We start from the raw sequence: 26,954 nt of genomic DNA, 5'->3' as shown, positions 1-26,954 counted from the left end.
AAGAAAATGATTCACACAAACACATATTAAATGAAATAGAGAGACGTGTAATGTATTTTAAGGTTTTGTCATCACTCAGCAAAGGGAAGTGTGTGAAATCACAGTGCTGAGGGGAGCAGTGATACTGCAGGTTACCCTCTGCCCTCGTTGGAAACAGACCTGAATCAATTTTCCACATACAGCCGTTGGAAGACAATTATAGGTCAACATCATTAGAAACACCCAGCCTGAATTTTTGGCTGAAATGTTTTGCAGCTTCACTGCAGTGTTCCTCATCCTAAAAAGCAAGCTCCAAGGATGTTAACCTCTCCCTGAATGCAGTTCCAAAATTGACAACATGGCAGGTCAGGAGACAACAGCATGGTCCTGAGCAGTGAGAGACCCAGCACCAGCAGCAGGATCGGCAAATGGCATCAGAAAAATTGTCATGACTGGATGGATGGAGATCAATGTTCCCGCTAAGCTGCGCACGTGCGCAATTGCGCACTGCTGGCACGGTCTCTGCGCACAGAAAATCTGTGTTGCACACAAAAAAAAAATCTAACCTGAATTGAAATTAAAATTAATACTTTAACTATTCTGTTTTGCAGTGTTAGTCAGTGAGTGACTGGCTGCTCCCGTATGGGATTAGAACGATGCCACTTTATCCCATCGTCCAGCCAATAATGCGATTCACATTTGTATATACGCAGCTAATCAACATGGTTGACAGGCTATGACAGCGTCCTTATGTGCCAATACCGGTGTTTTAGCTAGCAAAGCGGCGTGGCTGATGAGGAGTGAAGCCACGTTAATGACCACGTGTACAACCATTGGAGATGTGAGCAGGACAGACGGAACAATTGAGGGAAAAAGTGTGGACTTTATACCAGTTTTTAAATTGTGTTGATAGGCCACGTAAATCCAGAGTTATGATAAAAATATATGCAATGTTTGGTTTTCTTCCTGAATACTATCGTTGTTTATATTTACTGCGGGAAGAAACGGTAAAAACGGCGTTTTATAAGGAAAGCGCTCGAAAGCGCTCTCCGCCTGTGAGCAAAAACAAAACCAAAAAAACCCCCACCCTTTCCTATTGGTCAAAAAATGTACCATGTCGACCAATCAAAAAATGATATGGCAACGTGGCATCTAGTTGTTAAGAAATGTTGGGAAGTGACGGCGGTGTTTTGAGATGTGAGAGATTTGAGACGTTTAGCGCAAATCTTGTGTAGTTAGTGTGTAGTGTAGTCAATAGTTTTGTTGTGTGTGTCAGAACAATGAGGCGGCTGCTGAATGTTACAGGTGTTACAGGAGTGATACATCTCCTGTTGTCAGGCCTGCAGGTATCAGGCTGTTGTTCTCCTTTATCTCATAGTGGACAGAAATTACTTTTTGGAGTGGCACAAATAATTTGTGTGGCATCAAATTTGATGCAGAACAGCTGATTGTTCTGTAAATAGTTTGAAATGTTTATTTAAAAAAATGCCTTGGCTGCATCTTTAGGTAAACAGCTGCAAAAAACTTTGTTGTTTGCATAACTCAGTTACTTTTTTGAAGAAGTAACTATATAATTAATTGCCCAACATTGGTCATTATATACTGTATTTTGCAGACAGAGAGTTACAGGACTCTCTCCCAGATCACAGACTCAAACTCATAATACAATTCAGAAGAAAAAAAGAAAGTTGTATTTTCAAAATTGGAGTTCAAGTTATTTTTACTTCCAATAGTGTTAACATACTACACAGGTCATGAACAAGATTTTTTTTTAAGTTTCATTGTAAGTGGGCTAAAGCAGTTAATTAAAAGTAGTCTAACATAAATGTAAATGCTGTAATTTGATTATTTTAATAAACCATGTAACTTGGATGGATTCGATGCTGGTGTGACCACAGTGCACACGTCTGATGTCGTTCACAGTGGTCCAAGGGATTGCTCAGGGAGTTTGTGTGTTCGCTCAGACACATGAAAAATTAGAGGGAACATTGCTTCCAAGGGATGATTCCTGACAGGTTCTTCTAAGTCACATGTGTCAAACTCAAGGCCCGCGGAACACATCCGGCCCGGCGGACATATATATCTGGCCCGCGAGATCATTTTATATAGATTTATTATTATTGTTATGCATGCCCTGGCGATATGAGGTGCTAATAACACACAAACTACAGATCCCATAATGCAGCGCTGCAGCCTCGTTGCCGAACGCTAGGCTAACTGGGAACATTCCCGTGCAGTGTTGCCAACTCCTCAGTAGGGAAAATCGCTATTGGTTGTCCTAAAAGTCGCTAGAAGTCGCTAAATGACGTCATCACCTAATTTGCATAATTGGTCATGCTAATATAATTGTAACCTACGTTGTTGGAGAGAGAAATAACATCGTGGAAGAGACATAAAGTGAGTAAAAAACGTCCTAAATGCATTTAGAGTTTATTTAGAACTACAAATTAAATTTCTTTTAGCAATTATTGTTTTTTTTAATGTCACAATTCCAACCCTGCTCCTTTACCTGGGCTTGGACCGGCAAAAGTGATCCGAAATAGGCACTCTGGTGGAGTTACTTTGTGTGTGTGTGTTTATAAGTAGTTTTAAACCTTGTGATCCACAAAACAGCATAAGAGTAAAAGAGTAAAAGAAGAACTGACTGTGTTACAGCACCCGCTGCTTGTTGAGAGTAAAAGCGATACGCGCTTTCACGTCTTTTTTTAGCGACTTTTTAAAGAAAAAAAGTCGCTAGGGGGTCTGAAAACTCGCTAAATATAGCGACAAAGTCGCTAAGTTGGCAACACTGTTCCCGCGTCAATCAAGTCAAACTTCTTAGCTAGCCCCTCACAAAGGTGAAGAGAAAAGTTGATTCTGAAAACAGAGCCTTTCAGCACCGGCGGCGGGAGGCTGAATATATGTTTACAGACATTGCTGGTAAACCCGTGTGAATTATTAGTGGAGCTAATTTGGCTATTATTAAGGGATTTAATTTAAGACGGCACTACGAGTCAAAACACAAGCTGAAAAACCTAAATGCTGAGCAGAAACTACAGAAGGTAGAAGAGCTAAAGAAGAATCTGACATTTCAGCAGTCTTTTTTCACCAGAGCAAAATCACAAAGTGAAGCTGTTGTGAAAGCAAGTTTTATTGTAGCAGAGGAGCCAAATCAGCCCGGCCATTTACCGAGGGAGAGTTTCTGAAAAGCTGCATGATGAAGGTGTGCGACGTCTTGTGTCCAGACAAAACGCAGATTTTGGCAAATGTGAGCCTGAGCAGAAATACGACTGCTGATCGGGTTTGTGAGTTGGCCACGGATTTAAGAACACAGTTGTGTGAAAGAAGCAAAAACTTTATTGCATACTCTCTTGCTGCGGATGAAAGTACAGACATGATGGACATTGCACAGCTGACCATCTTCATCTGTGGAAAGGAAATATTGAACATTAAATCGATGCACGGGACAACGACAGGAAAAGACATTTTTGAAAACGTATTTCAAAGTGTAACCGACATGAAACTGCCCTGGGACAACAGATGCAGGAGGAGAACTGTACCGGTGAGTTAACAGCATATCACTGCATCATACACCAGGAAAGGCTGTGTGGTAAAGTCCTAAAAATGGAGCATGTAATGATCACAGTAACGCAGAACGTACATTTTATCTGAGCTAAAAGTTTAAATCACCGTCAGTTTCAGTCTTTTATGTGGGAAATAGATTCAGAGTTTGCCGACATTCCTTATCATACAGAGGTCCGTTGGCTGAGTTGGGGAAAAGTTCTCAATAGAGGTTTTGAGCTCAGCAAGGAAATCTGTCAGTTCATGGACATGGCATGTATGATGCGGTGAAGGCATTTCAAGTGAAGCTGTCACAAATGCACCAGTGCAACCTGCCTCACTTTCCCTGTTGCCAAGTAATGTTGAACATAGTCGGCGCACTTTGCTCTGTCTACATGCGGCTCGAACCTTGTGTGTGCTTTCATTAATTTTTTTCTGGATGTATTTTTATGGAGAGCAAAATATTTAAAGCTAAAGTTTATTTTTTTTTAAGTGTATTTATTCTGGAATAATGTTCCTGTATGTTTTTATTCATATTTATGTTTAAAAAACATTGTTTTAGTGTGTTAGAAAAATGTTTATCTTGTTTGGCCTAAAGTGTGCCTTGAGTTTTGGCCCCCTGTGCAACTGAGTGTGACACCCCAGTTCTAAGTGCACTGTTATATATAAAATATTAGGCCTATTTCACAACACGTCCAAACTTCAACTGTTCAACTGTTTTCTCTTAAAAATGGAAAACAAACCAGAAAAGCTTCTGCTCCCAATAAAACAATATGATGTAGGCATTAGAACTAACGGGGTACCATGAGATTCAGTGCTGTGGTCACTGCTTCTAGCTTTAATTATTTGATGATGCTTATCTGGTCTGAACTCAGACTTAAGTGTCACTATCTCTGTTCATTTTTCCCACATCATATTTACCAGTTGCCCACAAGTGCTCCAGCGTCCTGGAGAGTCTGGGGTCCACTGGCATATTCCACCTGCTAAATACACAGAGAATTTCGTTAGCCACCGCACAGTTCGCACAACACCAATATTCACCATCAACCACTTCCTAAACGCTTCATGGCAAGGTTTCATCACTAGATTGTGATTTCTTCTCCAGGTCTGCACTGCTGCACCCATTTTAGTCACAGACCCAATGACTTTATTTAATTATCCTGTACCATGCTGTCATGTATTTTACTATGCAATTCTTCTCACATAGTCAGAGATATGTTTCTCTCAGTGCAAGCTTCACTCATACATCCAAAACAGGAAACTCATTTTTTTTAGTCTCCACTCATTCAACCCTCTGTTTTAATCTATTCACTTGTGAAATCAAATCATCTTTCCCTAATCTAAAAACACTCAACTTATTTGCATACCGACTCATAACCCACTAAGTTGACATGAAAACACAAGTGCATATTTAAAATATTACCACACAATAGAATTTTCTTCATACAGTAATCACTTGTGTTGCTCAATCGGCAGAAAACATCTCACAATTTACTTTTTTGTTTGTCTGGTTTTTAAAAAAAATTACATTTACTGTCTGATCACTGGTTGGTCATACCACTCTCCTTTTCTTTTTTCACAAAAGTCAACCTGTTGTCCTGCAATTTGGAGAGTTATTTCTCAGCTATGGATTTGATAGCATGTGTCTGTTAAATCTACACTATTTTAGCATTGATGTGAGATAAGGGCATGTTCGTGGGTCTAAGCTGATCTTCATTGCATGTATAGGTTTGTATTTAGATTGATGCATGCATTTGCATGCATATGTGTCATGAACCAACAGGTTCGATCAGGAAAGTGGACCCAAAACAAACACAAACAAACGCAGACAAACACAGGCGAGGAATGCTTACAGTGAATTTTAACTGAAAAAGTGACGTAATGTGAGAAGGGGGCCCAATCAGGCCAGTTGCAGGGACGGGGAGGAGGTCAGTGTTGGGTCGTCTCTAGGGCAGTGGGCAACTTCTCAAGTGCAACGAAATTAGCTGATTTGGAAAACCTGTCTATGATGGTGAGGATAACACTTTTCCCAGAAGAGGCAGGGAGACCGGTAATAAAATCCAGGGCTATGTGCGACCATGGGTGGTGCGGAGTGGCCAGCGGGTGGAGAAGGCCTGAGGGGTGCCTGGTGGATGGTTTGTTGCGAGAACAGGCGGGGCACGCCGCCACATATTCCTTCACATAGGGCCGAACTTTCTCGGGCCATCAGAGAGGCGAAGCGTGCACACGCCCAGAGAATCCACAACCACTTCAAGGACAGCGGCGACACACGGCGCATGTGGCAGGGCTTACAAGCCATCACTAACTACAGGACGACATCACCTGCCTGTGATGGTGACGGCTCCCTCCCAGACGCGCTGAACAACTTCTACGCTCGGTTCGACAGGCAGAACGACGTGGCGGCGAGGAAGTCCACCCCGCCTCCGAACGACCAGGTGCTGTGTCTCACTACAGCTGAGGTGAGGAAAACTCTACGCAGAGTCAACCCACGTAAAGCTGCTGGACCAGACAACATCCCAGGCAGAGTGCTCAGAGAATGTGCTGAACAGCTGGCAGATGTTCTCACCGACATCTTCAACATCTCTCTGAGCAGTGCCGTCGTTCCCCACGTGCTTCAAGGCCACCACCATCGTCCCCGTGCCCAAGAAGTCTTCTGTGTCCTGTCTCAATGACTACCGTCCTGTTGCACTTACACCCACCATCATGAAGTGCTTCGAGCGGCTCGTCATGAGACACATCAAGACCCTGCTGCCCCCCTCACTGGACCCACTGCAATTTGCGTACCGCCATAACCGCTCAACGGACAACGCCATCTCCACTGCACTCCATCTTGCCCTCACGCACTTGGACAAGAAGGACACACACGTTCGAATGCTGTACATAGATTTCAGCTCAGCATTCAACACGATCATCCCCCAACAGCTGATCGGAAAGCTGAGCCTGTTGGGCCTGAACACCTCCCTCTGCAACTGGATCCTGGACTTTCTGACCGGAAGGCCTCAGACAGTACGGATCGGGAACTGCACCTCCAGCACCACCACACTGAGCACTGGGGCCCCACAAGGCTGTGTGCTCAGTCCTCTGCTGTTCACACTGCTGACTCATGACTGTGTAGCAACACACAGTTCAAATCACATCATTAAGTTCGCTGATGACACGACCGTGGTGGGTCTCATTAGCAAGAACGACGAGTCAGCGTACAGAGAGGAAGTGCAGAGGCTAACGGACTGGTGTAAAGACAACAACCTGTCTCTGAATGTTGACAAGACAAAAGAGATGGTTGTTGACTTTAGGAGGACACGAGGCGACCATTCACCGCTGAGCATCAACGGCTCCTCTGTGGAGATCGTTGACAGCACCAAATTCCTGGGAGTCCACCTGGAGAAGGACCTCGGCTGGTCCCTCAACACCAGCTTCCTGCACAAGAAAGCCCAACAGCGTCTCTTCTTTCTGAGAAGACTCAGAAAGGCCCAGCTTCCACCACCGATCCTGACCACCTTCTATAGAGGAACTATCGAGAGCATCCTGAGCAGCTGTATCACTGTCTGGTTTGGGAACTGTGCCATATCGGACCGCAAGACCCTACAGCGGATAGTGGGAACAGCAGAGAAGATCATCGGGGTCTCTCTCCCCTCTATTAAGGACATCTACAACACACACACTCTTCACACTCCTGCCATCTGGAAAAAGGTACCAAAGCCTTCGGGCACACACATCCCGACTGTGCAACAGCTTTTTTCCACAAGCCATCCGTCTCCTCAACAAAAAGGGACTGGACTGATAAACACACACACACACACACACTATCACTCAGCTCAACTCAACTACCTCAAAGCATCAACCTGTAAATGCTCTTTTTGCACAATATTATTATGTTTACTGTCCAACACTACCTACATACCAAGTATGTTTACTGTTACCTTTGCACTACCTACCTAGTTAGATAGTTAGTTTTAGTTAGATAGCTAGTTTTTGTTTTTTGTTAATTTATATTGTAAATTTATTTATGTTGCATGTAGCACCTTGGTCCTGGAGGAACGTTGTTTCGCTTCACTGTGTACAAACTGTATATGGTTGAAGTGACAATAAAGCCAACTTGACTTGACTTGACTTGACTTGACATCTTTGTTAAGGGACGGCCACCAGAAATACCGTCTAAGAAACTCCTACTCACTCCTGGATGGCATGTGAACCGTGCAGTGTGGGCCCAATGGATAACCGCCCCCCGAGCAGCCGAAGGAACGAAACGTCCACGGTCTTTTCACTACTCAGGTTAAAGAAACCCCACAAGCTGTCTATCGTATTGAGTGTCCACTAAAATAAAAATAAAAGCGTTCTTACATCTCACCTGCTTGTTTTTATTAAGGTATGTACACGTATGTACATGTACACTATTTTTATTAATAGAGGTTTCACTACTGAGGTCAAAAATGATATATGAGTCACTTAGATCACTTCAAAATGTTAATGTTTGGTTTATTTCAGTGTTTTATTTGTTCCTGAGTAAACCGGTTTGGCTGTGATTAAAGTTAAGCTTCATAACATGTTACTCACAGTTAAATTAAGAGGGGACGGCAGTAAAAACTCCGGACCTGTGACATCATCACGTACGCTGGTGTTCCAATTGTACATATCACGAGTCCGTGCTCGTGTTCTCGGCGAGTCCGTACTCCCGTGCGTTCTCGGCCAGTACGTACTCGCCGAGAACGCGAGTACGTACTCGCGTACTTGAGAATTGAGAAACGGCCCTTATTTCCTCTCCAGTCAATGGTGGGATTGCGCTTATGTAACCAGGTGAACCCTGAGATCAGCTGAGTGTCAAGGGAGGGGATAGCGAAAAAGGAAACAGTTTCGTGATGGTTACCCGAAGTGATTAGACTAATGGGCGCGGTTTGGTGAGTGATCAGGGCGAAAACCTCGTTATTCAGCGCTGACACTGGGATTGGCGATTCGAGGGGAGTGAGAGTTAAATTCAGACTCTCGGCAAGGTTAGAATCCATTAGATTTTGTTCAGCACCGGAATCTATCAATGCCTGGATGTGGTGAGAGGAAGCAGCGGTGACAATAGTGACTGGAATCAATAAACGGGGTTTTTGCGTTTCGTGAATACTGCCCACCCGTATCCCCGTACTCAACGGTGGGCATTCCCGTTTGGTGGAACCGGGCAGGCTGCAATACGATGTCCCATACGGCCACAGTACAGGCACTCCCCTGCTCGGAAACACCGCTCCCTCTCTTCGGGCGTAAGACGCGAGCGTCCGATTTGCATGGGTTCAGGAGGGGGCGACGGAGAAATTCCACAAACAAGCCACTTGCTTCAGTGGTAAGGTGCAATAAAAACACTTATTAATTATATTAATTTAGAATTTTAAAAGGCTTGAACTACTTCAGTTGTGTGTAATGAATCTAAAATATATGAAAGTCTAATGTTTATCAGTACATTTCGGTAAGTAATGAACTTTATCACAATATGCTAATTTTTTGAGAAGGACCTGTAGATCTGGGATGCCGAAATACTTTTGAAAAGCACGCCGGGAGCATTATACGGGTCAGTAATCCATAACCTATTTTTTTTTTTTGATATACAGCAAGATGTCATGCGAATTAAAGTGGGATGAATACTCTGATGGCTGAAAAGTTTCTGTAGTGCCGCTTACAGTGGCGCTGTTCATGTTGCTTCCAAAATGGTCACCTGACAACTGGTAGTCACGTGGGGTCCGGAGCATATTTTGCTTCCTGCAACTGGTCCGTCGGGTTATTGTCTCCCCAGAAACACTTCCGTTGTGTTTTTTCCTATTTGTATATTTGTTTTTTTTCCTATTTGTTGTTCTTTTTTCCTATATCCGTTGTCGTTTTACCTATTTCCATAGTCGGTTTTTCCTATTTCCATTGTCCATTTGGCCACTTAGGGCCACCGTAGAGGAGGATCTCTGCTGTCCGGTCTGTCAGCAGGTCTTCAGAGATCCTGCTCTTCTGTCATGTAGCCACAGCTTCTACAAAGATTGTCTGAAGAGATAGGGAGGAGAGAGAACAACACACCAGTGTCCAGTTTGTAAGAAAATATCAGATTATGATCCACCTTCAAACCTGGCTTTAAAGAACCTGTGTGAGTCGTTCTTACAGGAGAGAGATCAGAGAGCTTCAGAGGCTCTCTGCAGTCTGCACTCTGAGAAACTCAGACTCTTCTGTCTGGACCATCAGCAGCCAGTGTGTGTTGTCTGCAGAGACTCAGAAAATCCCACCAAAGAATTGCTCAAAGAAGTCCTGCCATTAATTAATGCTTCAATCTTAAATATGATCAACCTATCTCTAATAATCGGCTATGTACCACAGGCCTTCAAGCTGGCTGTAGTTAAACCGTTACCCTAACTTTCAGCAGCTGTTGAAAGGATAAAGTTGTGGTATATCAGTGGCTAGAAATACCATTATTACTTTAGGATTAGTTTAACACAAAGTCAGGGCTGAACCGGGACCATTGCTGTGAGTCACACTGCGCAGCGTAAAGGTCCTTTCACATCGGACGCAGGATGTGCTGCTAATGCTAACTAAAAGCAAAGGATCCAGAATTTGTTGTGCTGGCTGCTGGGCTCTGTGGGTTTTTGAAGCAGCTCTACCTGTACTAGATGCACCTGCTCCTTGTTGTTTCTATCTCAGACTTTATGTCCTCTACAAGAGTTTCTGGTTTTTTTTGCTAGTTCTTCAAATGTTCAATAAAAACATGTATGCTAATTCATAACGAAGAAAGCCTTTTTAACCCTCTGGGCTTGTTTAAAATCACTACCCTTTCAGCTTGATCGTGGCCAAAAGTGGCCACCTACAGGTTAGGCCTGTAATTTTTTTGTTTGTTTGTTTTTTTTGCCATTTTTTCTGCATAAAGCTTTTAAGTAACTTCAGTTCTTTCCATAAATATAAAATAATTATTACTTTTTTATTTTTTAACTCTTTAAACACCAGTTTGTTTGTCCACTTCACCAGCTGGACGACAACCTCAAATCTTGCAATTTTATATAATTGCATTGCTACTGAAATTTCTTGTATTATTAATAGTAGAGTCTGGGGCATATAATTGATTCACATCAACATTGATTATAATGCATTGTTATTTTAGTGCAGAGAGAACAAAAACATAAAAACTCCCTCTCAGCTTGTTCGTGGCCAAAAATGGCCACCCCTTGTTTACATTTACAAAATGCTATAAAATTCATATATAGTAAGAAAAATGTCCAGTTTTTTTACATGATTTTTTAGATTAGCATCAGGGCTGTTCATGAAAATCAAAATTTCATTCAAATTCTGAAATTTAACCCTTTAAATACCAGTTAGAGCACATAATCATAACAACTCATAAATAGAGAAAATCATAAAATCCCAGTTTTTTTTCTAAATAATACATGCCATCTGATTTATTTGCTAACCATGATGAAGGTTAGATGCCTAGCAATAATTAACAGCATCAATGACATTTATGCATCTTTGTTTTTTTGTGCAGTGACAGAAAAACAAAAAAACTCCCTCTCAGCTTGTTCGTGGCCAAAAATGGCCACCCCCTGTTTACATTTACAAAATGCTATAAAATTCATATATATTAAGAAAAATGTCCAGTTTTTTTTACATGATTTTTTAGATTAGCATCAGGGCTGTTCATGAAAATCAAAATTTCATTAAAATTCTGAAATTTAACCCTTTAAATACCAGTTAGAGCACATAATCATAACAACTCATAAAATCCCAGTTTTTTTTCTAAATAATACATGCCATCTGATTTATTTGCTAACCATGATGGAGGTTAGATGCATAGCAATAATTAAAAGTATCAATGAGTTTTATGCATCTTTGTTTTTTTGTGCAGTGACAGAAAAACAAAAAAAAAATCCCTCTCAGCTTGTTCGTGGCCAAAAATGACCACCCCCTGTTTACATTTACAAAATGCTATAAAATTCATATATATTAAAACATTCTTCTACTTTCATTGACTTGATTTTTTAAATTAGCACCGCTTCTAGTCATAAAAACCAAAATATAATTCAAATTCTGATATTATACCCTTTGAATACCAGTCGGATTATGTATTATTATAGTAAAAATAGTAATAAAGTTCACATCTTTTAGCATATAAACAGTGAAACCTAATATGTTTTTTATCATCATTGCAGGTCAGTAACAGTAACTGTTACAATGATTTATTTTTACTTTATTTATTTATTCTTTCTTTTTTGGGGGGGGGGATGAATGGCCAAAAGCAATGTCACACATGGTGTGTTAGTGGCCAGAAAGGCAATTTAATGACCAAATAATCCCTGCAATCACCAATAAAATGATCAAAATTTATATTCCAGTATCTGTGTGCTTCTGTGTACATCCTCATTAGCAGCAAGATGTACTAACCACATTAGAGTGGTTTTTGTAGGCACACTTTCTACACCTGGTGCAAAGTGCTGCTGTTCCGTTCCTTTCACGCATCCTTTATTCCCCATCACCGACTGCTGGTTCCTTGTGTGTTGCTGTCAAAAGAAGCATATTCCTCCGTTGCTTTGGCATGTGGGATATTGCTGTGGTAGTTTTGGTGAAGCCAAAGACAGACAACAAAATCTTCCTCTGTTGCAACTGGAGGAGCTGAGGAGGAAGCTCTGGGTTGTTTCCCCTGTGCCGGTTTTCATCTGAGGAGTTCCTCTGCCAATGTGACCGAAGGAAAGACGTTGTCCTCGGAGCTCCTCCGTCAGTTGGAGTCTGAACCCCATGCCTTTTTTACTTCCTGAGAAATTCCAGTGTTTTCATCCAACATGCTATGTATTGCTTTATTCTGGTGTAGGTTTTATCTCCACTTCATCTATAATCCTCCAATCCTCACACCTTGGCCTCCCGTGCAGGTTTGTAAGGGTGCACAGCAGCTAAAAGATCTCCTTTGTTATAAAAAAGTCAAAAGTAGATCTCAGGCTGCTAATGCAGGAAACTGCATACAGGGTGACCCCTAGTTTGATACCAGTGGGTACTGGATTGTGGTGCAGTCTCTCTTCAGTAGTGGGACCCACATGGTTTTCCTTTCATGGCGGATCCACTGAGTCGCCGGCTCCTCGGTCTCAGAAAATGCTCCTATATTCTTTTTTTTGAGGGGGGGGGCTCCACCTCCATGCCCCCCAACCCCAATCCTCCCCCAAAGAAGAGGATTCGGGCACTGGCTAGAACTCAACATCAGTGGTGATGCAGTCAGCCTCTTTGAAGATTGTCTCCTCATCTTCTGGAGAGGCAATTTTTGTACAACAAAAGTATGATATTGCATTTTTTATACATATATATTTATTTTAAATGGTACAATACATTACCAGTACCTTAAAAATCCATTGTCCAGAAGCAGGTGTGATAATATTAAAATACAGGAAAAAAAATTAAAAGTAATGTAAACTTAAACATCATGGCTCTCGTCACTAAGTATTTAAGTCAATACCTTATATAATATCAAAATATGCAATTGAAAATTTATTTTTACATATTTTTAAGTGATTAAAATCGTGTCCAGGGTTTTGGTCAACACCATCACATTTTTTTAAAAGTACAAAAAAATCAGGAATTATTGTGGGTAGCTTACACTCTGAGAACCGCTTTACCACTTTCTGTTTGATACACATGCCATGAGGTCACTGCTGTGATAAAATTTTTTTAAAATTTCATTTATTGCATACCTTTCTGATAAAACTCTGTGTCACAACCATAGTGCGTCAACACCAAAGTTGATGTAATCCAAGATTTAATTATTTTTTTCTTTTTGTAAAAAGAGCTTCATTTAGGTAGATTGTAGAAGCCATAAGCAACTGATGAAAAACAAGATGGCTTCTGTCAGAAAAACATGTCTTATGAGAGATAGTACGGTATTTTGTCAACACCATCAGATGTCAACACCATCAGGATTTTTGTCTGACGGTGTTGACCCTTTTTCTAATGGTGTTGACAAATGCCACAAAAGTGTGCTATTCACCATTTATATTAAGTTATTTTTTACTAATATTTCAGATATATTACTTCCTGTGTATTTTACTAATATTTCTGCTTTACAGATGTGTCAAATATTATCGAATTTGTCTTATCTTGAATCTCATTGTTTATGTATACATTATTAATCCCGTAGGAAAATGCTTAGTCCTCTGCATTTAACCCATTCACTCAGTGATGCAGTGGGCAGCTACCAATCCAGGATAGCCGCTGTTCGTTGGATTTGAATGCCCAACCTTCCGATCATGTGGCATCTACTGAGCTAGCTGTGCCCCGAGAGCTGGTCTTTAAGTGATGATGTATGAATCCTGCTTCCGGGCCTAAACTACTCTGTGTTTATTAAGCCTGTTGTGTTGTTAAAATGTTTTAATGTTTTTTTTCTTATTCTATTACATCTAAAGAAGCCCCTAAAAACAGTCAGTAATCACTGTCAGCCTAACCATCGGGAACCCTCACGTTTACTTTTATCAAGTGGAAAAAAGTTAGCGTTCATCCTCCAGCTTCACTTTGTTTATATTATGCTAACATAGCTGTGTCGCTAGCGATCATGTAGCACATCACTATATACCAGCTAGCCCAACTTCAGTAACCTGACAATAGTCACTGCTGTTTAGTTTTCTGTCTTCATTTATGTTGGAAGTGGTAGCAGAGCTGGTATATCATGTTTAGGTGGAAACTATTAGGAGTCTGTGGGGTTTCTCTGGTGTGGTGTCACAGCGTTTCTCCCACATCCCGAGAATCCTCGCCCGAGCCTGTATAGCCAGTGTGACAAGTGAGCTCTCCAACTCTCCCCCTGTTTATTGCTGTTTCTTACCGGTATCTTAATGATACTCTGACAGCCATTCAGGAAACACTGGCTCGACTTGTTCCGCCCTTGACCCCCGATCCTTCGCCCCCTCCACCCGAACTTCCTGCGTCGCGGAGTACATGTTCGACTCGCGACCCCGCTCCCCCGTCACTAGTACCATTCGCGGGGGAGCTGGGCCGTTGTGGGGGTGTTTTGATTCAGGTGTCTTTGCTTTTTCAGCGTTCTCCCCATGCATTTGCCGACGACGCCTCTAAAATTTCATATTTGATTGGCGCCCTTCGTGATCGAGCCTTAAGTTGGGCCGAATCATATTTGGCTCTCCATCCTCTTGAGTCTCTCACATATGTTCAATTTGTCCAGGATTTTAGGTCTGTTTTTCACCACCCTTTGCGCGCGGACGAAGCTGCACGACGGCTGTCGGCGCTCCGACAGTTCTCCATTGATTTCCATGTTAAGGCGGCTGAGACCGGGTGGGGGGATGCCGCGTTGCGCGGGGCGTTTGTTTGTGGGCTAAGCGAACGTTTGAAGGACGAGCTCGCTACCCACGACGAACCCGAGAGTTTTGAGGAATTGGTGAAGTTAGCCATTCGCATCGATAACTGCCTGCGTGAGAGAGAGAGAGAGAAGGAGCGGGGAGGCGAGGGTCGCACGACGCGTTTCGACGCGCACGGTCACTCAACCTTCGTTCCCTCCAATTCCAGTCCAAGCGTGGTCGACTCCTGGGAATAATACTGAGGAACCGATGCAGCTGGGTCGCACAAGACTTACCCCCGAGGAGCGTCAGAGGCGTTTTAAGGGGCGGCTGTGCTTATATTGTGGTCAGTCGGGCCACTTTATATCTACTTGCCAGCTCCGGTTAAAAGGCGGGGCCCAGCAGTAACTGCGCGGGTACTGGTGGGTGGCACCTTTTCTCGGTCTCAGGTTCCCCGCATGCAGCTTTCCGCTGTCTTATCTAATGACACCAAGCCCTACCCTACTCAAGCTCTTCTACATTCTGGGGCTGAACAGAATTTAACTGACAGCGATCTGGTGCGTCTCCTTGGCATTAAAACACGGCTTCTAGAGGTCCCTGTTTCTGTTGTAGCCCTCAATGGTCAGCCCTTGCCCTCGGTCACCCATGAAACGGAACCTGTCTTATTCATTCTTTCGGGCAATCATCGCAAATTTCTCAGGTTCTTTGTTTTTGCGTCCCCTGATTCCCCCATAGTTTTGGGTTACCCTTGGTTTGAGCGCCACAATCCCCATATTAACTGGGCCACCCTTCGCATAGAGAGTTGGAGTAGTCATTGTTTGACACACTGTCTGCGGTCTGCTTTACCACCTCCTGTGACCTGTGCTCCCGAATCGACGCCAGAAGATTTGGATCTGTCGTCTGTGCCGGAGATCTATCATGATTTGAGTTCAGTTTTCAGCAAACGTCGCGCTATGTCTCTGCCTCCTCACCGGCCATATGACTGTTCTATTGACTTGTTGGCTGGAGCTTCGCTGCCTACTAGTCGGCTGTATAACCTGTCTGGGCCGGAGAGGGCTGCCATGGAAACCTACGTCACAGAGTCCCTGGAGGCGGGCTTGATTCGGCCGTCCTCTTCGCCCGTGGCTGCAGGGTTCTTTTTTGTGGGGAAGAAGGACGGCTCTCTCAGACCCTGTGTTGATTATCGTGGACTTAATGCCATCACTGTGAGGAATAAATATCCCCTTCCACTGCTTTCTTCCACCTTTACTCCACTACAAGAGGCGGTTGTTTTTACTAAGTTGGACCTTCGTATTGCTTATCAACTGGTACGCATACATCGGGGGGACGAGTGGAAGACGGCATTCAACACTCCGCTGGGACATTATGAGTATCTGGTGATGCCATTTGGACTGACCAATGCGCCAGAGGTGTTTCAGGCTCTGATCATTGATGTGTTGCGGGATTTTTTGAACCGTGTCGTCTTTGTGTATTTGGACGACATTCTCATTTTTTCCCGTTCACTGGATGACCACGTCCGGCAGGTGCGCTGTGTGTTACAGCAGCTGTTGGAAAATAAACTGTTTGTGAAAGCGGAGAAGTGTGTCTTCCATGCGGGGTCGGTGTCCTTTTTGGGTTACGTGCTGGAAAAGGGACAGCTTAGAGCTGACCCCTGTAAGCTCGAGGCCATTGTGAGTTGGCCGACCCCTTCCACGCGCAAGCAGTTGCAGAGGTTTTTGGGGTTCGCTAATTTTTATCGGCGGTTCATTAAGAATTTCAGTCGGGTTGTGCTCCAGCTTACGAGTTTGACGTCCCCTGCTCGTGTTTTTCAGTGGACACCGGATGCTGAACGGGCTTTTTCATGGCTTAAGGATCTATTTTGCTCCACTCCTGTCCTCGCCCACCCTGACATGTCCAGACAGTTTGTTGTTAAGGTTGATGCTTCCAATACGGGCGCGGGAGCCGTGCTGTCTCAGATTTCGCCGGAGGACGGGCGTCTCCACCTGTGTGCTTTGTTTTCTCGGCGGTTTAGTTCCGCCGAGAGAAATTATGATGTTGGAAATCGGGAACTCCTGGCCGTTAAATTGGCCTTGGAGGAGTGGCGCCACTGGCTGGATGGTGCGGTGCACCCTTTTGTGATTTGGACCGATCACAGAAATCTCATTTACATTCGCAACGCCAAGCGGCTTAATTCTAGGCAGGCCAGGTGGCAGTTGTTTTTTAGCCACTTTAATTCAGGATTTCCTTCCGTCTGGGCTCCCGTAACACAAAGGCTGATGCGTTGTTGCGCCAATTTTCCTCGGATGTTGAGGCTTCGAGCGTGAGCATGATCGTTCCGCCCTCCTGCGTGGTGGGGGCTTTGGTTTGGGAAATCGAGGCTGTGGTCTGCCGGGCTCAGCGGCATGAGCCTGATTTGGGTTCGGGGCCTCCAGGTAAGCTCTTTGTTCCGTCCGCCGTGCGCGCTCGCGTTCTGCATTGGCTGCACACTGCTCGCTTTGCCTGTCATCCCGGCGTTCGTCGTATGGTGTCTTTGTTACAACGGTCCTTTTGGTGGCCTTCGTTGGTGACGGATGCTCTTGAGTATGTTGCGGCTTGCGAAGTGTGTGCGCATTCTAAAAGCTGTCACCGGGCGCCTTCTGGGCTTTTGCATCCTCTGCCCGTTCCCAGTCGACCGTGGTCGCACGTCGCGGTGGACTTTGTCACGGGGCTGCCGCATTCCTCTGGTCACTCGGTCATCCTTACCATCGTGGATAGATTCTCCAAGGCTGCCCATTTTGTTCCCTTGCCTAAACTCCCTTCCACCCTTGAGACTGCTCATTTGCTCGTTGTTCATCTTTTTCGGCTGCATGGGATTCCCGGAGACATTGTATCTGACAGGGGTCCTCAGTTCGTGTCGCGTGTGTGGAAGGGCTTTTGTGCAGCTTTGGGGGTGGGAGCGAGCCTCTCCTCGGGCTATCACCCAGTCTAATGGACAGACGGAAAAGACCAACTGTTAGAGTGAATAGTTAAACATTTGTCATTTTTATGTTTACCATTTGTCCATTGTTTTAACTCTGTGAAAGGAATTCTTTCTTTCCTCCCATCCCCAGATTCTCGAGGTTCTGGGTGAGGGGCTGTAATGTTTTATTACAGGCAACATCTTAGTGAAGGTCTTTTTTTGATGTAAGCTTCCTGCATAACACACACACACACACACACACACACACACACACACACACACACACACACATATGCATACAGTGCCTTGTCTTTGTAACCAAGGGGGGTTATGAGGGGAGGTACTATTGTTGTGTGTGAACTGTCTCTCAATAAAAGGCAGCGAGAGGAGGCCGGATTTGGGGTCATTCGTGATGAGCTAAGATACCAACGAGGCCTCCCTTGCGCAAGTAATCGATCGAACACTGTTGCCTTGTTTTTCTTTCATGGGAATAAGTCCTGGATACAGCGGGGTCTGAGTTTAGACCCAACATTTATTTGGTCCTTCGAGAGCCGGATCCTAACACATCGCATTCACCGAGGAGAGGGAGAGGACGCCACCGCAGTCTGCTAGCAGCCATCGTCTGGGAGGATTGACGAAAGCCCTAGTACTTTCCTTTGTTCTAGGCCCGACAGTTTGCACCTGAACTCCCCTCGGGATGGATGGCGATTGACGGGAACCAGAGACTCTTCCCATGAATGGAAACAACACGAACAGTGAGTACAGAAGGCCTTAGAGAGCGGCTACGTGCCTGCAAGCGTTAAAGCAGGTACGTGAGTGCGCAAGCTGTGCGTGTAGACGCAAGCTGCCTGGTTTCTCCGCCAGTGTTTTTGTTTTTTGTTTTTAATCTTTTTGATTTATTTAAGGAGGGTTAAGTCGGTTTCTCCACCGAAGGAGGTTTAAAGAGGTTTCTCCACCGAATAGAACAGGGGTGGGCAATTCCAGGCCCCGAGGGCCGGTGTCCCTGTAGGTTTTACATGTGTCCGTGAACCAACACAGCTGATTTAAATGGCTAAATTAGCTCCTCAACATGTCCTGATGTTCTCCAGAGGCCTGGTAATGAACTAATCATGTGATTCAGGTGTGTTGACCCAAGGTGAGATCTAAAACCTGCAGGGACACCGGCCCTCGGGGCCTGGAATTGCCCACCCCTGGAATAGAAGGAGGGTAAGGACGGTTTCTCCACCGAAAGGAGGATAGAGCTCTATAAAGATAAAAAAGGTTCTCCGCAGTTAAGGGCGTTGAGTGTATGGTTTCTCCACCAATGGTAAGGAGGAAAGAGCTCGCCGCAGTAAGGGGGATTATAGGCCTAAAAAGAGTGTGAATGAGCGTGTGTGAGTGCCAGTAAGTGAACGCAGCAGCACAGAAGGAAACCTAAGCGGTGTTAATGGAATTTGGTGACCTGTTGTGTACATGTAGCCTGGGTTTTGGTGTAAGTCGCGTTGCCTGCTGCAAACTTAAAAGAAGTCTGCCTTGAAAGAGGATGAAATACACTGCAAAGTTTTTATTGGGCAGCACGTGGTGTGTGGTTTGTTGATGAATGAAGTGAAATTGTGCTCTAAGCAGAAGCAAGTGTGAGTGTGTCTGACGTCACGGTGTGTGTGAAAAGGTATCCAGCTGGGGCAGACGTGATTCTGCAGGTCACCTGCCCAGCGGACAAAGAAATAACATAAGTTGTGTGGTGAATGATAGCACGAAGAGTGTTTGGTGTTTCTCAGCCTGAAACAGCTGTAATTCTACTTTCTGTTTATGACAGAGAGAGAGAGAGAGAGATGTGTGTGTTGTTTTAAGCAGTGATGAGAATAATGAAAATGTGATGAGAGAGGAACACAAAAACATACAGAAAATGCATCAACCATACTAACCCTACATGCATACACAATAAATGATACTCATGAAGACCAGACAGCATCTTAAGCATGAGATTCTGTTTGTCATCTTGTCCAAGTCACTAGTAAGATAAAAGTGATACATAGACTAGTGGACTGAATATTATTAGTAGGACAGATGACTGCATCATAGAGGAAAACAGAATGCTGATGAGGGGTTTTAATGAGTGAGCTGATTGTGAGTTTCTGGTGTGTGAAGAAGTTTTACCATGGCACACATTTGGTTACATGAGAAGAAACTTATTATGTGATGAGACAACAGGGTTATGCTGTATGTTGTGTGTGGCTGATTGGATGAATGTTTGAGATTAAACTAGCTGTTGATTTGTCTTTTGTTACTAAGTTGAGTCTGCCAAATGGGTTGTTATGATTTATCCCCCTGGCATGAAGAACACGTGTCATGACTTAAACAAGGCCTTTCTTTCCTTTGCTTTCCTTTATTTTCTTTCATTTCTTTTTATTTTGTTACTTTCATGGTGCACTGAAGGTTTCGTTTGATGATCTCTGTTTGAGCAGAGATGCACGATTAGAACAGAAGCATTATACGACTCGTCATCGAGAAAACTGTTGCAAAAGTGAGTTTCTCCAAAAATTAAAATGGACTCAGGAGAAAGTCACTTATTTGGGACAATTAGAAAATAGGTCCCTACCCCCCAAAAAAGGATTAAGCGAGATAATCCGATCAAAAATTCTTCTTTTCCTTTTTTGAATTGACGTCATTGCTGGCAGTAGAAACTTATTGCGTCATGAGAGGTTCTACTGTCAGCAAATAAAAATGGGGAAAAACTGACTGACAAAAGCTGACAAGACTGACTAAATTAACACCATTGTGTGAAGTTAACCCCCACCTGACAAAGGTGTGGATGTATCTCTGTGTGTGTCTCTGTTGCAGGAGCAGAAGGAGACCACAGGAGGAAATTTGGGTCACATGACTATGTGAACTCTGCAAATTTAACCTTTTAGTTTAAAATTTTCTGTGTCTGTGAATTCACCATGGGTGTGTTATTAACTACTTTGTGTTGCTCACAGAGATTACTGTGAGAAAGAGTGTATACAAATGCGCAGCACTAACATTTACATTCCTTTTTACAGCAGATGGTTAATCATGTGATTCGATCATGTGATTTATAGCAGGACACGACTTAATGATGTTTTCTATCACAGGATTACTGAGATTTTGTGTGAAGAAAACTGTGGTTACAGGCTGTGTGTTGGTGATTAAATTACACTGTGTTGTGGAGAAAATATCAATGTTACAGGGGAGAAGTGAATACAGTGTGACACTGTTTGAAACCAGTGTTACTTCTTTTTACAGCATCTCTGGAACCTGTCAGCCGGCACCTGACCACCGGGATGAACCGTGTGTTTGGCTAATGTTTGTTTTTCTTTAAGAGTGTTTGTAAAGAATTCAGCACAGACAGACAAGTGACAATTGAACAAATGTGCAGTGGTTACAGAATAGTTGAACATGGGGCTCATTAGCTGGCCACTATTGAGCTCAGTGATAAAATGAGTGGAGTGACATTGCTTAAGGAAAGTCACCGATTAAATTGTGGAATAAATTGGGATGATTCATGATTTGGGACAAATTATGATAATAATAGTGATTTAATGACTGGAGAAAACCTGCACATGATATTTGTCTTTTATGCTGAATACTTTATTACTCTTATGATCTATAGTTGGTTGAAAATGTGAAGTTTGATTTAAAGACTTTGTCTTCTAGGATACAGGCTCTGGGTGGAGCTGGGAGTTAGACAAGCTAAACATTTAATTGCTGACTGATGTTTTTACACAGGGTTACAGCTTGGAGTGAAGCTGCTCCAAGGGACAAACCCTGGAGATTGTTTTAGGGAGACTGTGCAACATTCTTGTACATGTCTCATTGGGGAGTTGACACAAGAGAGGAAGCCATGTGGCGAGAGGAGTGTCATTTTAATTTGCAGATGTCGTGAGGTGCCATGACGAGAGAAGTGACTGAGAGGATCGTCCACAAGATGGAAGCTGAGGCCAGGAGAGAGGCTTCAGGAGGATCGGAGATCACCTTCAGCACAGAGAGCTGTGCTACTGGGCTTCCAGGAGATTGTCATGAGGAAACTCTGCACAGCAAAATCTTAAATGAGATGAAATAGTTTCGACGTTGACGTTGAGGAAGACAACTAAGGTGTACGACATGCTCTGCCTTTAAAATCTTCGGCAACGTTGAATCATGAGAACTTGAGGGAGCGTGCCAAGCTCCAAAAAGTGACAGCGCAGAGGAGGTCCAGCGATGGACTTGTGGTTCTGTGAACAGCACAAATGCCAGGTGACTGTGAAATAACTAACAGCACTTTTTCCACAAGTGAAGCCAGTAACTTACTATCCTAACAGATTAGCTCTAGTTGCTTGTGCTTTACCTCCATGCGTGAGATCAGTATGTGCAGCAGCTTATGCTGTACAATGTTTCAGGAAATAGTTTATTTCACCTTTTGACATTGTTAGTTCCACACGAGGTAGATGTCTACTACTGCAGACTAAAATTACATTTCTGTCACCTACAAGACATTTGTCTTTAATGTTACTGTTACTCTCATAACCATACATAACCATAAAGTGATGCACAATTCTGAATCCGTCAAACCTTTTTGCCAACGAAAGAAGAGGGCACTTCTCATGAGTGTAGAGACCACGTAGAGAAGGAGTTTAAGCCGAGGGATGATTTAATAGATGTGCCACTTGGTGAGGGAAAGGTTTGGTTTGTTGATGGTTCGAGTTTTATAACAGTAGAGGGACAGGCTAAAACTGGTTTTACTGTAGTAGATAGTGAGAAAGTTATCTGTGCAGGACAACTAGCATGTTTCATATTTGCTTGAGCAGCAGAGATGTTAGCTTTAACGGAAGTGTGTAAAGCTGCAGAGAAACAAGATGTGACAATATACACTGATAGCCAGTATACATTTGCTACATTACATTTCTTTGTGATGCAGTGGGTGAGACGAGGTGTGACAGCCTCTACAGGGAAACCTGTAGAACACGCCAAACTCTTGCAAAATCTGCTGGAGGCAGAGTTTTTACCCTTTAGAATTGCCGTTTGCAAATGTGTAGCACACATGTGAGGGAAAGATCCAGTTGCATTAGGGAATGCTTTTGCAGATAAGATCGCGAAAGAGGCAACTTTAGGAGGACATGGTGTTAACATTTTAGCAGTGCAACACCAACAGACATTGGCTATTATGCGGGATGCACTGGTAGACATGCAGGGCCACTCATCTACTGCAGGAAAACAGTTGTGACTTACAGTAGGAGCGAGCTTGCAGGATGGTGTTTGTTATCTGTGTGATAAACCAATACTGCCTTAGAATTTGTATAGGACTGCTGCTATTTTGCGCCATGGGCTTTGCCATGTCGCAACAGGAGGGAGATAATGAGTAGTTTATACTTTAAGATTAAATACCCTTAAAAAAAACTTTTTGCAGGTCATGTATGATATGTTGCAAGCACAATTCCCGGGGTAATTTGAGACCTAAGAGAGGGAAATTCCCCAGACCCAGTCACCCATTTCAAGTTATTCACATGGACTATAGAACTGTCCAACTGTAATAACTATAAGTACTGTTTAGTGATAGTGTGTTCTTTTTCAAAGTGGGTAGAAATTGTACCAACTAGAAAAGCAGATGCCATTTCGGTTGCCAAAGCAATATGTAAGAATATCATTTGGAACATGGGATTCCCGAGACCATTTATAGTGATAATGGTCCACACTTTGTAAATGAAGTGATTGGATTAATGGCACAACATTTAGGGATAACACTAAAACATCATTGTTTATATCACCCACGAAGTGCAGGGTTGATAGAGAGAACTAATGGAACAGTAAAGTTAAGACTTAGGAAGACACGCAGGACATGGTTAAACTGTATAGAATTAGTTAAGATGTATATGAATGTACATGAGGATGACTCCAACAGAGAATAGTCTGACTCTTTGAGATTATATATGTTAGAGCATTTAGAGTTCTAGTCTTCTGTAGTGATGATAGAAGAGCAGAAGAGAGAGCACGTTAGCAGATTAGATGCTTAAAATGTTTAAAAATAAAGAAGTCTTGAGAACAAATGATCTGCCAGATGATTCTGTTCTCCACAGGAGCAGAGTCTGAAGTCTGGAGATTGGATGTTGACAAGGCCATGGAGAGGAAGTGCTAGTCTAGTCCACGGTGGGAAGGTCCATATCGGATGCTGCTGACGACGACCACAGCAGTGAAGATTGCTGAAAGGATTACTTGGATACATCAAGCGCACTGCAAGAAGGTGACACACATTCAGGCCAGCTCGGGGTAAGTGGCAGGAAGACCGGGTACAAAGGGGGGGGAAAGCCTCCAGGGCCCCTCGTCTCAATCCGGTGAAGAAACCAACTGAGCCACAGGTACTCATCAGAATGGCTGGGAATGTGCTGTGCGCCTTCTTGTGCCTGTGGACCCAGAGTGGGATGACAGGAAGCGCACTGGGACAGAGCAAACCACACCCAGTACCCGCATGGGGTTTTCAACAACTACTGGTGGCAGTTTGTGAAGACAACTGCTCACATAAAGAACGAGACCAGTGGTTATGCTTGTGATGCCACTGGCTACACATTCTTCTGGACTGTGGCCATATAGCATCACTGAGAGCGAGACAGTTTGTTTGGTTGCCGTAGCAACACATCCAGGAGTAAACGTACTTGGAACACTGCCAACTTTTCAACTTCTGAACCTGACTGGACGGTTGATTCACCAGTAGCTGGGACGGTGAACTGCTCTGGTACGACAGACCTGCTAGTCCGACTCCAAGTATCTGACTCGCTGCAGGACATTGAACAGCTAAATGAACTGGAAATAGGCCAGTTGCCTATGTGTATGAAGGGCAATGGTTTAGTCCAAGTTGGAGATTTATCATGGAATTTGTGCAACGTCACCTATTCTTTGTGTCCTCTGCAAGAAGGATGCAAACAGAGAAGCCTTTTGTCTACATTTACATCATGAACACTTCTCTAAGCTAGTTGAGGCTTTGAGCCAAGAAGATCAAAACAGCTTGATCCAATTTCCTTTACAAAGCTTTTCCTGTGGTGACAACGGGACAGGAGAAGAGTTGTAAATGCGGGTAATTCACCAGTTGACTCTAACCCCCACAGGATGCCTATAGTGAGAAGATTTGGGGGGTTGATAGGAGTCATAAAGAAGGGTGTTGACCAGGCTACAGCTTTGAAGTTAGCTGAGAGCCACATGGACAAACAATAAGTCAACTGATGTGTTTGAATGTCTATGTCTGTATACAGTTGGATTGTAGTGACATATGATTTTTGAGTATGTTGATTATTCTTGTTTGACTGTGACATTCAGTTGTTTATTTGCAGGAATACATAATGAATCGCACGACAGGAGTAGATGCACCACGAGGCTGGATAGCTTGGTGAATGTCTAGTCCTTGGTGGCATCTTCTTTTGAAAATATTAACTCCTGTTTTTGGACTGTTGACACTGATTTGCTTACGTATAGGATGCATTTTACCGTGTATAAGATCAATACGAACTAAGATGATTTCTAATACATTTGTTAATTATGTACTCTTACAACAGTATGAAATGACTGAAATGAATGACATGACAGAAGTCTGTGTATGAATGACGCCTGCACTGAAAATGTTAAGCAAGAGGTGCATGGCTGAGAATATACTACATAGGAATAATTTGGAACATAAAAATAACAAAACAGGAGGGAAAATGTTAGAGTGAATAGTTAAACATTTGTCATTTTTATGTTTACCATTTGTCCATTGTTTTAACTCTGTGAAAGGAATTCTTTCTTTCCTCCCATCCCCAGATTCTCGAGGTTCTGGGTGAGGGGCTGTAATGTTTTATTACAGGCAACATCTTAGTGAAGGTCTTTTTTTGATGTAAGCTTCCTGCCCAGCAGGAGGTCTCACACACGCACACACACATTCTCGCATAACACACACACACACACACACATATGCATACAGTGCCTTGTCTTTGTAACCAAGGGGGGTTATGAGGGGAGGTACTATTGTTGTGTGTGAACTGTCTCTCAATAAAAGGCAGCGAGAGGAGGCCGGATTTGGGGTCATTCATGATGAGCTAAGATACCAACGAGGCCTCCCTTGCGCAAGTAATCGATCGAACACTGTTGCCTTGTTTTTCTTTCATGGGAATAAGTCCTGGATACAGCGGGGTCTGAGTTTAGACCCAACACCAACCAACAACTGGAATCTGCACTCTGCTGTGTGGTTTCGGCTAATCCTGCTTCCTGGAGCTCTCATCTCTCCTGGGTGGACTATGCGCATAACTCGCTCACCTCTTCTGCCACCGGTTTCTCCCCGTTTGAGGCTTGTTTGGGTTATCAGCCCCCGCTGTTTCCTTCTCAGGAGGCGGAGGTTGCTGTCCCAGCGGTGCAGGACCACCTTCGCCACAGTAGACGGATTTGGCGTCAGACCAGGGCTGCGTTACTTCGGGCTGTGATGCGAGCCCGCTGTACGGCGGATTGGCGACGGTCTCTCGCTCCTCTGTACTCCGTGGGACAGAAGGTGTGGCTGTCATCTGCCAATGTTCCTTTGAAGTGCATGTCTCGGAAGCTGGCGCCCCGTTTTCTTGGCCCTTTCCCTATTTAACGCCTCATTAATCCTGTGTGTGTCAGATTGCAACTGCCCGCTTCCATGAAGATTCATCCCACTTTCCATGTTTCCCAGCTCAAACCTGTTTCTCACAGCCTGTTGTGCCCCCCGTCCGAACCTCCCCCGCCCGCCCGAGTGGTGGATGGCGTTTCTACCCATTCGGTCCGGCAGCTACTTGATGTGCGCCGCCGGGGTCGGGGCTTCCAGTTCTTGGTGGACTGGGAGGGGTACGGGCCTGAGGAGCGGTCTTGGATTCCGAGTTCGTTTATTGAGGACCCTGAGCTTATTGCTGACTTTTACAGGAGGCACCCTGATAAGCCCGGAGGGCGTCTGGGGGCCGCCCGTTGAGGGGGGGGGGGGTACTATTAGGAGTTGGTGGGGTTTCTCTGGTGTAGTGTCACGGGGTCTGCTTCTGTTTTCAGCACAGGTAGGCGGGGTGGTGTGTCACGGGATGCTGACACACCAGCAGTGCATCAGACGTCATTTGATGAAGCGTTACTTAGGAGCAGCGCGACTGACGTCTGGTGTCGGAGTATTGCCACCTCCTCGAGTGGTAAAGTGTTTGTTAATTCTCCGCGGTGGTGTGCATTACGGCCAACCTATGTCTTGGATTTTGTTTGCTTACCTGTTGTCCTATATCCTCAGCCGGATCCATCACCCGCTTACCTGTCAGCTGTTTGTGAAG

Source organism: Oreochromis aureus, linkage group 3 (assembly GCF_013358895.1).
Source record: "Oreochromis aureus strain Israel breed Guangdong linkage group 3, ZZ_aureus, whole genome shotgun sequence".
NCBI lineage: Eukaryota > Metazoa > Chordata > Actinopteri > Cichliformes > Cichlidae > Oreochromis > Oreochromis aureus.
Note: the sequence above shows the minus strand (reverse complement) of the source record.